Source organism: Amphiura filiformis, chromosome 20, assembly GCF_039555335.1.
Source record: "Amphiura filiformis chromosome 20, Afil_fr2py, whole genome shotgun sequence".
Taxonomy (NCBI): domain Eukaryota; kingdom Metazoa; phylum Echinodermata; class Ophiuroidea; order Amphilepidida; family Amphiuridae; genus Amphiura; species Amphiura filiformis.
The window spans coordinates 46181373-46194811 of record NC_092647.1 but is presented as its reverse complement, the minus strand read 5'-3'; the positions used below and the strand labels follow the sequence as shown (position 1 = coordinate 46194811).

The following is a 13439-nucleotide window of genomic DNA, read 5'->3' as shown; positions in this document are numbered from 1 at the left end:
GCCTTTGTGCAAATTTGTTTTTAATGTATAGCAGCAGAACATGTAAAGTCTGTACAAAAGAAACTCAGTTGTTAGTGAATCGCCTATAGCTTCAGAACTAATAATTGTTTTCACAATATTTCAACATACAAAGGAGGAGGATTTAATTACGCGCATTTTGGTACCCCATTTGTTCAATTTGGTTCAACATTATCAACACAGCAGCGTTTTGAAAGAAAAATACCCGAATTTAAAAGTTGCAGCTATTTGTATTGATTTGAAGTCAGCGCGAAGATAATGGCGTGTTTTACGTGCCACATGCTTGTGTAATAACCATTGATGGCTGTAAACTGCAACTTTTAAATTCGGATATTTTTCTTTAAAAGCTCTGCTGTGTTGTCAATATTGAACGGCATTGGACAAATGGGGTATCAAAATGCGCCGTAAATAACCCATCATTTTCTCTATGTTGAAATATTGTGAAAACAATTATTTGTTCTGAAGCTATAGGCTTATTTATAACAGCTTTGAGTTTCTTTTTGTGCAGACTTTATATTAACAGCACAGGTTGAATAGTATAATGGTAAACTATTTTGGTAAGTGAATGATTAAGGTATAGGAGAAGCTTTTCCAAACCACCATATTTCCTAATTTGTATATGCAAATTTGGCGTTCAATGACACACACGGAGCAGTATATTCTTCTCTAAAATGTTTTGGCAACCTCTGTGAGTTCAGTAATCTGGGATATTAAATTTGCCACTTAATGTAAAGCTAAGATGTAAACTAACAACTATCGGTATCCATTTGAAACAAAATCATGGGCATTGTCTCTTTATGCCAGTTTTTCCAGCACAAAGTTGTGGAATTATGCAACTTGAACTGCAAATTAGAACTACTTTCCTTGAGTTGCTGAATTTTCAATGCTGTAGTTGTTGTCCTTGCCCCTATCATATATATTTATCTTACTTGTCACCAATGCGCTTATAATGCAAAAATAGGCACAAAATCGGCCTGGTCTGGGTGTAATACCTCCTTAATCGTAAAATTGGTAATTAAATAATGCCGACTGGAGTTTATTTGAGTTACTTATTCACATGCATGATTTTTCCAAAATTTTACAGTACAGCCGAGCAGCTGCTGTGTTGCTTTTACCAATCAAAATATGCATATAGGGTGTATATCTGACAATGAACACCATTTCCTCAGAAAAAAATAAATATCAGAAAACTCTCAACTACAATTAGACCAAAATCCAATAAATAAATGAAAGAAAAAGTTTTTAGTAGCTAGTGTGTTGGCCCTATACAATTAACACAATTTCTTCAGAATTTCTTCAGAGTATTTTTCTGCATCTGAATTCAATCATATTATTGCGGTCAATCTTGTGTATATATGTTTTCCCCAAGTGTGGACACCCTCTAGATCCCACCATCTTCATTGGTCATCAAGTCCGGCTGCCCGCGTAGTGCTTGGTCATCAAGTCCGACTGCCCGGCGAGAACTTTTTATGTTTTGGCACCTAGTCGTTTTTCTATGAAAAACATGACCCATTTGGACAGCAAAACCAAGGGGAGGGTCTTATTGGAAATGAGGGTATGGGGATGTACGACAGATTTGGGGTACATTTTCAGCCATTTAGACTTGGGTGGATTTTCAGCCATTTTGGTTTATTGATGGCCATAATTTCATGAAAATTTGAAAGGGTGTTTTTTCTTCAAAATTTTCTCAAAAAGTGCAAATTTTTTCTTTACACAAATTTGAAAATTTATAAAAAAATTGGTAGAATTTCTAGTCCTTTGGTTTACGGTCGGGTACTGTTTGAGGTATCAGCCGCTCATCCCTACCCAAACCAAAGTTGAGACCCCCCGGCAGCAACATTCTTGTAAATGTTGGTCTCAAATGTGGGACTACCCACTAGATTCCAGCATCCTGATCAGGTACCCCTACCATACCCTTACCTAGCCTTTGTCAGAAGCTCAGTTTGGCTTGGTTTGTGAGGAGCAAGTGCTTGGTGCGAGCTAAGGGCATCTGTGCACTGCAAGTGCATAAGTGTGCACTGCAAGCACATCGGCGCAAGAGATTCCTGACTTGTGTGAGCATGGTTCCCTGTAGCTCATTTCAGCTGATGTTATTCTCCTATGCTTAGCTTGGACAGGTTGGGTTAGTCTCTGAGTTTCCCTGTCTGTGATACAAGACTCTTCTATACCAGTTTCAACAACATATCCTATTGTCTTGATTAATCTTACTGGCTCTTATGGATACTTTATAAGGATCTCTCACAGATAAATTGCAAGTTGGAACAAGATGACAGAATATTTTGGCAGGGTGATGATGAAGGTGATATGACTCTTGGGGATGGTGTTGAGGATGGTGACTTGATTAATGATAACACAAAATCAATAATGAAACTTTAGGAACTGCATTTTATGTGCGCGACAACTATCATAGTACATGCACAATAAGGTTTCGGACATTTTGAGGTTGGGCACAATACCTGAATTGAAGAAGGGCCCAACTCAATTTTTTTTACAAAAATGAGTTAGACCCAGCATTTTATTGCCTGCAAACTGTTCTTTCTTGTGTGTGAAAGATGAACCAAAATCCACTCTCTAAATAGTCTTCCACATACACTTAATCATGGTTTTCATGGAAGAAAGGCCCAACTCCATGGAGTTTGGCCCATCTTCCACAAATATTGGGTCAAAGAGGAATTTTGTTCATCCAAGAAATCTGCTTTGCACTACAATAAACTTTCTTGCTAACATATTTTCATGCTTCTACTTGTGCAATTAATGGATGATTATCAAATTTCTGTAGCTATTTATAACACATCTGCTTATGGAACTCACACCTATAATATATTAGTGGAAGAAGGGCCCAACTCCAGCTCAGTCAGATAAGAACTGTACATTGCCATGGAAACATATATAATTTTGAATGTATGTAATATTGTATGTTCATGTATTAAGGGTCCCTTGAAGATGAAAATATTCCATCTATAAAACTTTTACAAATATTTAAGTTTTTTCTTAATATCTCAAAAACAGTTTTGATGATGTTGGGCCCTTCTTCCACTTAGGTATTCAATTATATTGATTTGGTTTAGGAATTCTAGTTGAAGCAAGGCTGTTAGCTGTCAATATGTACCCAAATTTAGAAAATACTGTAAAAAAAAAAAATAAGCAAATTCAAAATTAGTACATTGCTATGGTAACGTGCATCCCTCCTATACAATATATGTTAGCGTTTGTATCGCTTGTCTGGGAAGATGCCGAGAGTACGATGCCTCTATTGAATGTCATAGTGCCAGCGAGGGATTGGTTTACACGATGTCCTTCGTCTATGTCACCTCCGAGGGGACTGTGCCACTTGGTTACCCGCTATGGTGTGGGGCGAGAACATAAACAGCTGCACAGCGTGTTCTCTAACGCGCCCTGCTTGGCCTTTGTAAGCTGGGCCATGAGGTGTCTTGTCTTGAGGAACGGGCCCTCAACATTCGCCTTGTATCCGTTAAGTGTTCCCGACTCAGTAGTCCAGCTGCAAAGAAAGGCATATATGATGGTTATGCCAGTTTTATGAAACATTTTCTTTTGCTGATTATTGTTCTACGGGTGATGCAGAATGAATCTGAACCACCATGTACAATAGAACCAAATATGCAAGTTAGGGTAAGGGGTAGTCTTTTGCACATTTGGGACTGGAGTATGAGGCACAACTATTATCACCCGTGGGATATTTAAGATAATACAGGGGTCAAAATTCAAAATTTTGTTAAATCAGGAATGTTGAGAAAGAATTTGACATCAATTTGAATGAAAATTGATTAATTTGGATTTCCTGATGTAACTTTATAAAAGAACAACTTGCAGCTGGACTATGCACCTACCTTGAAGTGGTTTTCGGGCTTATGATTGTGACTTGATCTAAACATACAAAATTTATCGTCACAAAACAGAAACCAGTTGGTACAGATGTTTTCTGTTTCAATTTATGTTAAAGCCATATTATATATAACAATTCCGTTTTTTGCACGATTGTAATCTACTTTAGTCAATAAAGATACTCTGCAAAAATCAAGACTTTAGGTGCTGTAGTTTGGTCAAAATCCGAGATTTTGAATAAAACGATGGAACCGGTGTTTTATTATTACAATGGAAATATTAGTCGAACATGTATGCACAGTACGTACACGGCGTGCAGGATACACATAAACACACCCAGAGGATTGTACCATATTACAACCGTGGGAGTAACATGCATGGGCGCTAGTAGTAAATTCCAATTTTCTATGCTTTACCTCACTTGTTCGGCTCAAAATTTTGTTTACATCTGGTCACAATTAACTAGAGGGTGCGATATTTGTTTGTCTGTTTTATTTGTTTGTCTGTTTAACCAGTCAGTCTGGATGAACACATGCTTTGGTCCTGATGGGACCAGGCTATTGCTCAAACCAAGCTGTCAAGCATGAAAAGAAAAGAAAGAAGGAAAAGAAAGAAGGAAAATAATGTCCATTCACAACAAATCTGTACAATTTTGCTCTTGGCATTTGGGTCTAGATGTGTGTGGTGGTGGGGTGTAGGTGTGTGTGTCTTATATCGGGTTAGAGAACTTGAATAACCTGGTATCTGGGTCTAAACTTCTAAGATTCCAGATGACAATCTGTGAGCTAGCTTCTGTGTCACTACATTGTCATATCAAAACTCCATATTCATTAAATATGTGAAGGATATTATTAACACTGGATCCACTCAACTTGTCTTCTTGTAACCCTTGTGAAGTCACATGATTAAAAGTATCCATTCATTCAACTAATTCAACCATTATCTCATTTTTGGGATTTTTGCAGGTACACTGAATATCAACAAAATAAAACTGCTGGTGCTGGACTCCTTCGTGTAGCAGAAATATGATAACAGAAATCATGAAGTGAAGCTGTATGACCCAACACATACTATAACTAGAAGTAGTAATAGAAGAGAGAGTCCCTCCTGAACCTCATCAGTGGATACAGCCTTTCACTATTGTAGAGAACCAATACTTCCATGCCTTTCTCACGCTCTGGTAAACCCGCTACATGTACATCACTGTTGCCTGTTCAAAAGATGATCAAGATTGAAGAGGAGGTCAAGACAAATAACAACAACAAACTGAGGTAAGACATACCTAGAAAACATCTGTTTTGACATTGTTCACAAAACATCTGTTATGTTGGGTTATATATACAAAGGGTATATAAAAAGGTATAAAAAGTGTTCTTGACACCCCCCTGGCGATCCCGAAAAAAGGGAAAAGAGAAAGGAAGAGAGGAGGGAGGAGGGGGTGTGGTACAAGGGGTTAGAGTAGGAGTGTCTCTCACATCACCATGAGAGCGAGGGATAAAAACTACAATAAGTTTGTAATTTGGGCGCTATATTGTTGGCCTACAATGATGTGTGGACAAAGAAATTTTGCGCACACTGGCTCTGTTTTTTTTTACCTTTATTTTTAGCTTAAATTGTCTGAAATATAAAATTTTCTGTGTACTTCACATGCAAATGTCTCAAATAGGAATAAAATATGCTTGTCTCTGCCACTATTGATCTTAGGCCTCTAAAAGTATGTACCCTTATCTTTAAATCAAAACCTGGCTACTTGAATACATATGCCTTCCTCACGTGGAGATTGAGGGCCTCCGAATTTTGGCCTGGCTTAGGGCCCCAAAAAAGGTAAATCCGGCATTGCATGTGTCAGTGTCCTCTCCTACTCTGTATTGATAGAAATGTTCTGACAAATTTTATGATTTACATTTTCCTATTTTAGACCAAAATGAACTGCATTTTGGTCCATTAACCCCAACACCCAAAAAAACCCACAAAATACCACAATGAAAAATGCCACGCATTCGTGAATCCAGGGTCTGCGATGACACAATCAACCTAAGTGTTATATGCTCACGGAATTGCTGCCCATGCAGTGATAGCCTGTGTAGCTACCGGTCCGTAATCATGTGGTTGGCATGCGAGGGGGTCAAAGGTTCAAATCCCGGGGGTGCCAAGTGTTCATCTTCTCTCCTTTTTCGTATCTTCGATCTTTAACTTATCAAAAGTGTTAGGGTTTTAAAATGCCAAATTGACGAAAGTGCATTTATCTTGGTAAAGCCATTCTGTCAGTAGATCTGTGAGACGCCCTTTTTTTTCATCTCAAACATGAATCTTAAAAATATTATAATTCCATCCTTTCTATATGTAAGCCTTAATCATTATGAGTGCTAGGGCAACTCCTCTCATGCCTGAAAAAACCTCCTTAGCTGGATTAAAATAACGGGACAAAAGTAACCAAAGTTGTAAAACGCCTATGCATTTTTCCTTTGGCACGATTTCAGCATTTAAAATTGCAATTTTTTCTGCGCTTCATGCATGTTTGTCCTGTTAATGTTCTTTTTTATTAGTAGCAGATCAGTGGACGATTTGGAAATTTTGATCACTGACTCGGTGACTCTGGTTCATCTCCAAATTTTAACATTGAAATAGCAAACTTTTCGTGCACTACTTACACACTTTTTCACATTTTCGTGTGCTTTTCCTGGTAGTGGGACAGCTTGGAAAAAACTTTACAGTTGTGGGGGAGGGATGTCTTCAATCCAATTAGCCAGGGTGGCAATTATGTTGCCATGCACAGGTGCCAGCAAAAGGTAAATCGGGCCATACCAGCAAAATTTATTTCTGAACACCCCTGATGTTACACTGTGTAACATGAAAGCAGCATTTGGTGGTTATGTTATCAAATGTACTTAATAATTATGTTGGACTATTAGTAAATCACAATCACACACAGGGACCGAGCTTGCTTAGTATTAAATACTAACTAATCTTTGCAATAGAAAAAGCAAAATTATATGATGCATTACTTCCAAATTTCCTGTAATACTTAGTTTCACTTGTCATGTCTAGTTAGATTAAAACTATTAATACACTTTGAATTATTTGAAATTACAGGTTTAATTTCCTCAGGCAGGCAATCCCAGTATTGATGAAGATGACAATCTATAAAAAGATGACAAAGATGACTGGCTTGATATGGCAGAGTATGATGCAGCAGTGAACAACACAGCATTCAACAACTGTGGCCAATGCATGTTTTTGCTATAGCACTCTACATGCAGTTAACCAACAGATACACTAAAGGCGATTGACATTAAGGTATACAAAAATGTTCATAGAAGATGTTGTTGTTGAAAACAAACAAGTTGTTTAATTGTGTACTCATAACTAAGCCAATGATGCATGTTCTTTACGTGTGCAATAATTATGAGCCATGGGTCGTTAAAATTGGGGATCTTTATTAGGCAGGCTGAGAGGGGTTTCTGGCAGGCCCATAGGGGGTATAACATAACAGCCTTTGCATCTGGGCTTGAGATTGGAATTCCAATTTCCTTTCTCACAAAGTAAGGGGTAAGAGTAAAATTGTACAAAATTGTGTTTGGGAGAGGCCTTCTGTCCTTCCTCTGGCACAATTTTTTTTTCCATGGGCCAGCATGGTAGGTAGAAATATACTGATAAAAAGAATACATTGTTTAATATTGCTTTTTGCTCAACAGTGTTCAAGAAGACTGATGAGGTGTGTAGCAAATCTTTCATTTAGGGCCTACAGGCATCTTTCCACACCTATTGCTAAGGCATCAAAATAAAGGAGTTTGCTACACACCTCAACAGTGTTGACTGATGACCTAAAGGAGCATGATAGTCCCACTGCTCTCTCTTTACTATATAAAGCAAAAGCAGACTTCAGGATAGCAATGGAGAACAAAAAGTTTGAGGACACCACTCAAAATAAGTCAAGTAAGTAAGTTAAGGGATCTGGAATGAGCGTTTTGAGCGTTTCGAAAGTATTTCTTGTGGGACATGAGAGCACATTAGACATATCGAATTGCATTCTAAATAACGAAGAATGATATCAAGTAATTTTCTTTTTTTTGAAATTCACAATATAATACAAATTATAAAAATTATAAAATTTGATATTTTTCACATTTTTGATATATAACAGTCCTCGAAGTAAATTTTATAAATTTAATGATATATTCTTAAAGTGTATGTAGCTGGGAGGAAAAGCCGACGATCAATTGAAAATTTTGACCTTTCATATTGAAGAAAACAAGTTGTGTAATTGTGTACTCATAACTAGCCAATGATGCATGTTCTTTACGTGTACAATAATTATGAGCCATGGGTCGTTAAAATTGGGGATCTTTAGGCAGGCTGAGAGGGGTTTCTGGCAGGCCCATAGGGGGTATAACACCACAGCCTTTGCATCTGGGCTTGAGATTGGAATTCCAATTTCCTTTCTCACGAAGTAAGGGCTAAGAGTAAATTGTACAAAATTGTGTTGGGAGTGGCCTTCTCTCCTTCCTCTTGCACTATTTTTTCCATTTCTTGCTTTGTTTATCGAAGCTATCTGGGCCAGCATGGTAGGTAGAAATATACTGATACAAAGAATACATTGTTTAATATTGCTTTTTTCTTTCAATCTTTCATGTAGGGCCTACAGGCATCTTTCCACACCTTTTGCTAAGGCATCAAAATAAAGGAGTTTACTACACACCTCAACAGTGTTTAAGAAGACTGATGACCTAAGGATCATGATAGTCCCACTGCTCTCTCTTTACTATATAAATGGACAAAACCGGATGAGGTAAAAAGCATAATCATTTGTCTTAAATTTTGCAGACCAAAAATGCTTGCAGAAATATTACTAATCTTTCTTTGGTTTGTATTTTGATTCAAAGTATTTCAGTCAATTTGAAGATGAACAAACACAAGGGTGTGTATCTGTAAATAGGAATCTCCTGACAAAACTTTAAAATGGGAAACTTTAAATTCAAGAAATACATTTGAAAAGGCTTAAAAACAAAGAATTACTTAATTTTTAGTAGTAACAATTTGCTTGATGTTTAGTCGTAATATATGCCTGGACATTGGATTGTATCAAAAATGAGTAGGATCTGGCTTTGACTGAGCTTTCCAAATGTTTTGGGCTAGGGTGATCTAGTCGACATTTTATCTATGAAATCTTATAGGACTCTGGGTTTTCTATGCATCAGATGTCTAAACTAACTTCTAGACAATATCACCCCCTGAAGTTCCGGTCCATGAGAGTATCATCAAATGTGTACAAATACAGTTTCTTTCTAAATACCATATCAGAGTGGAATAACCTCCCATCATCTGTTCTAGAGTGTGGTAGCATTCAAAACTGCACTATGTAATAATGTAACTTAATGTTTAATCTGTATTCACATATAAATATTTGTTTTCGTCATAGGCCATTTTTCTTAATTACGAGGGGCAGTCAGTATGTTTTAAGAGTGGACTAGTGACGTCATATGTGGATTGTTTTCATGGCATTTCTCAATGATTACATAAACACTGTACCTTTGTCTTTCAAGCAACACATGTAAAAATTATATCATACACATGATTACGTAACAGCATTAGCATAAAATCAATATACTAGGGACACTGCCAAATCACTCAAAAAGGCGGGCTTTTTAAATTACAGCAAAGACACGTGTTTAAAATGTCCGAGAACAGAGAAAGTACAAGAGGCATAAGGCTAGTTTTCGGCAGGAATAAACACTAGGTCCTCAGTTTGCATTTGGTAAAATATGAGACTTGTCATTAAACTGTGGTGGAAATGGGAAGTCTGGAAACTTCAACAACTTTAGGGCTTGAATGGAAGCAAAATTATTCTGCAAAAATGGCGTTAATGAAAAAGCAGTTATTAAAAATGACATTAATTATCTCCAAAATGAAACAGACTAAAATATAATGACTGGTCACGTGTGAGAGCTAGTACTCAGTGCGATGATAACTGGTGCAAATCAAACAATAATCTGCGCATGCGTAGGTAGGATGACTGATACAACATGGTGGAAATGCACGAAAATGGCAAAATTCCATGTAAATAGGGCCTAAAATATTACAAAATGCTATGAAAATTTTAATTTAAATATTTATATGAATTTTATGGATGATCTCAACCTGAAATGAACAGAAAAGTTTTACAAATAAATTTCTTATTAAAGCGATGGCCTCTCTCTCCGTATTTCCTTTTCACTACTTTTTGTATAAATGTAACAATGGTAGAATAACAGTTATATTTTTAACATGGATTCAAATATTTTCTAGGGAGTCTCCCGTTTTAATTTTTGGAGATTAGTCAACAGAACTGGCCAAAAAAATTAAATTTCCACGTTTGCTATTTTTGGCAATATCAAGATTTGTATAGAAAGAAAAATCTTGTTTTTGTCAAAAATAAGACATATTTGACCATGCATTTTAAGCAAACTAAAACCTTTACAGCCCAACAAACATGGTTTAATGAACTGGTAGTTTGTGTTCTATTACTGTTCCAAAAGGCAGCATTCTCCATTCTTTAATTCCCGAGAAAATATAAAAAATACAACAATACCTCATTTCAGCCTCTCATTTCCCTTAACAAAAACGACTCAATTTCACCAGGTGACTCTAGACCATTGATTTTATGCTAATGCTGTTACGTAATCATGTGTGTGATATAATTTGTGCATGTGTTGTTTGAAAGACAAAGGTACAGTGTTTATGTAATCATTGAGAAATGCTGTGAAAACAATCCACATATGACGTCACGAGTCCACTCTTAAAACATACTGACTGCCCCTCGTAGATGCCGCTTTTGCAATTTTTATTTGTTATTTGTTTAGATTAAATTTAGATTCTCCTGACCCTTATCTTGCAGAAAGTGTAGTTCTCGGGGGGGGCCGTATCATAAAAAAAAAGAAAGTATACAGATATGCCTTTGATTTGATATGACTTTGGTTGGGTTGCATGCCTGATGTTGAACCATGTCATTCCAATAAATCTAATGAGATTTTAAAAGTTGAATGAAAAGATAAATTCAAATGGTAAAAGCGTTTGACAATTGCTTTTTGTCAAAAATGAGCAGCAGGTGTTAAATGAATTTTAATGTTCTTTTCTATGTAGACTGTGGAGGTAAATGTGGAAACTTTGCACTGTGAATGGCTATTGTTGGAAGCAAAGAGGAGCTAGGATTCCACATGGAAAAGAGGTGAAGCATGAGAGTTGTACCGGTGGTGGTGACAGACTTTGATTTTGCTGACGACATTGCACTGTTGTCTGAGGAAAACAACAAGAACTGCTTCACAGAGTTGAGACTTCAGCTGCAATAGTGGGCCTGAAGATGAATGGAAGTAAAACAAAGTTCATGTCTTACAATAACAAGAGAGAAAGCATCACACGTAATGACGGTGTAGTACTGGAGGGGTCGATGATTTCAAATACCTAGGAGATCTTCCAAAAATAAGCCACAAGATCAGTAGAAGTGAGGAGCCCGCATTAAAAATGGTTCATTGGATACCCAAGCATGGGAGGCAGAAACCTGGAAGACCCACTATAACCTATGTAGACATTCTGAATGATGACGCGCGATTGGAAGCAGCAGACTTCAGGATAGCAATGGAGAACAAAAAGTTTGAGGACACCACTCGAAATAAGTCAAGTAAGTAAGTTAAGGGATCTGGAATGAGCATTTTGAGCGTTTCGAAAGTATTTCTTGTGGGACATGAGAGCACATCAGACATGTCGAATTGCATTCTAAATACGAAGAATGTCTCTCTGATATCTAATAATTTTCTTTTTTGAAATTCACGATATAATACAAATTTTATGACAAATTATAAAAATTTGATATTTTTCACATTTTTTATTTATAACAGACCTTGAAGTAAATTTTATAAATGTAATGATATATTCTTAAAGTGTATGTAGCTGGGAGGAAAAGCCGACGATCAATTGAAAACTTTGACCTTTCATATTGAAGAAAACAGGTTGTTTAATTGTGTACTCATAACTAAGCCAATAATGCATGTTCTTTACATGTACAATAATTATGAGCCATGGGTCGTTAAAATTGGGGATCTTTAGGCAGGCTGAGATGGGTTTCTGGCAGGCCCATAGGGGGTATAACACTACAGCCTTTGCATCTGGGCTTGAGATTGGAATTCCAATTTCGTTTCTCACAAAGTAAGGGCTAAGAGTAAAATTGTACAAAATTGTGTTCGGGAGTGGCCTTCTCTCCTTCCTCTTCCACTATTTTTTTTTCCATTTCTTGCTTTGTTTATCAAAGCTATCTGGGCCAGCATGGTAGGTAGAAATATACTGATAAAAAGAATACATTGTTTAATATTGCTTTTTTCTTTCAATCTTTCATTTAGGGCCTACAGGCATCTTTCCACACCTTTCAAGGCATCAAAATAAAGGAGTTTGATACACACCACAACAGTGTTCAAGAAGACTGATGACCTAAGGAGCATGATAGTCCCACTGCTCTCTCTTTACTTTATAAATGGACAAAACTGGATGAGGTAAAAAGCATAATCATTTGTCTTTCAGTATTTCAGTCAATTTGAAGATGAACAAACACAAGAGTGTGTATCTGTAAATAGGAATCTCCTGATATGACTTTCCAGATAAAACTTTAAAATGGGAAACTTTAAATTCAAGAAATACATTTGAAAAGGCTTAAAAACAAAGAATTGCTTATTTTTTAGTAGTAACAATTTGCTTAATGTTTAGTCGTAATATATGCCTGGACATTGGATTGTATCAAAAATGAGTAGGATCTGGCTTTGACTGAGCTTTCCAAATGTTTTGGGCTAGGGTGATCTAGTCGGCATTTTATCTATGAAATCTTATAGGACTCTGGGTTTTCTATGCATCAGATGTCTAAACTAACTTCTAGACAATATTATCCCCTGAAGTTCCGGTCCATGAGAGTATCATCAAATGTGTACAAATACAGTTTCTTTCTAAATACCATATCAGAGTGGAATAACCTCCCATCATCTGTTCTAGAGTCTGGTAGCATTCAAAACTGCACTATGTAATAATATAGCTCGATGTTTAATCTGTATTCACATATAAATATTTGTGTTTTCATCATAGGCCATTTTTCTTAATTAGATGCCGCTTTTACAATTTTTATTTGTTAATTGTTTAGATTAAATTTAGATTCTCCTGACCCTTATCTTGCAGAAAGTGTATGCTTTAAAGTGCTGGGAGGCTTAACAGTTTAAGGGGAAGTATACAGATATGCCTTTGATTTGATATGACTTTGGTTGGGTTGCATGCCTGATGTTGAACCATGTCATTCCAATAAATCTAATGAGATTTTAAAAGTTGAATGAAAAGATATATTCAAATGGTAAAACTTTTGACAATTGCTTTTTGTCAAAATGAGCAGCAGGTCTTAAATGAATTTTAATGTTCTTTTCTTTGTAGACTGGAGGTACATAGAAACTGAGAATGGCTATTGATGGAAGCGAAGAGGAGCTAGGATTCCACCTGGAAAAGAGGTGAAGCAGGAGAGTTGTACTGGTGGTGACAGACTTTGATTTTGCTGACGACATTGCACTGTTGTCTGA

General features: G+C 36.6%; 1 long non-coding RNA gene across 1 annotated transcript; it reads left to right on the top strand.

Moving 5' to 3' along the window:
* Nucleotides 1–6816: 6816 nt before the first annotated feature.
* On the top strand, nt 6817–12374 carry LOC140142724 (uncharacterized). Its single transcript, XR_011857568.1, has 5 exons — nt 6817–7158; nt 7601–7797; nt 8498–8650; nt 10981–11515; nt 12231–12374. It is a non-coding gene; the product is annotated as an uncharacterized lncRNA (long non-coding RNA).
* Nucleotides 12375–13439: the final 1065 nt, after the last annotated feature.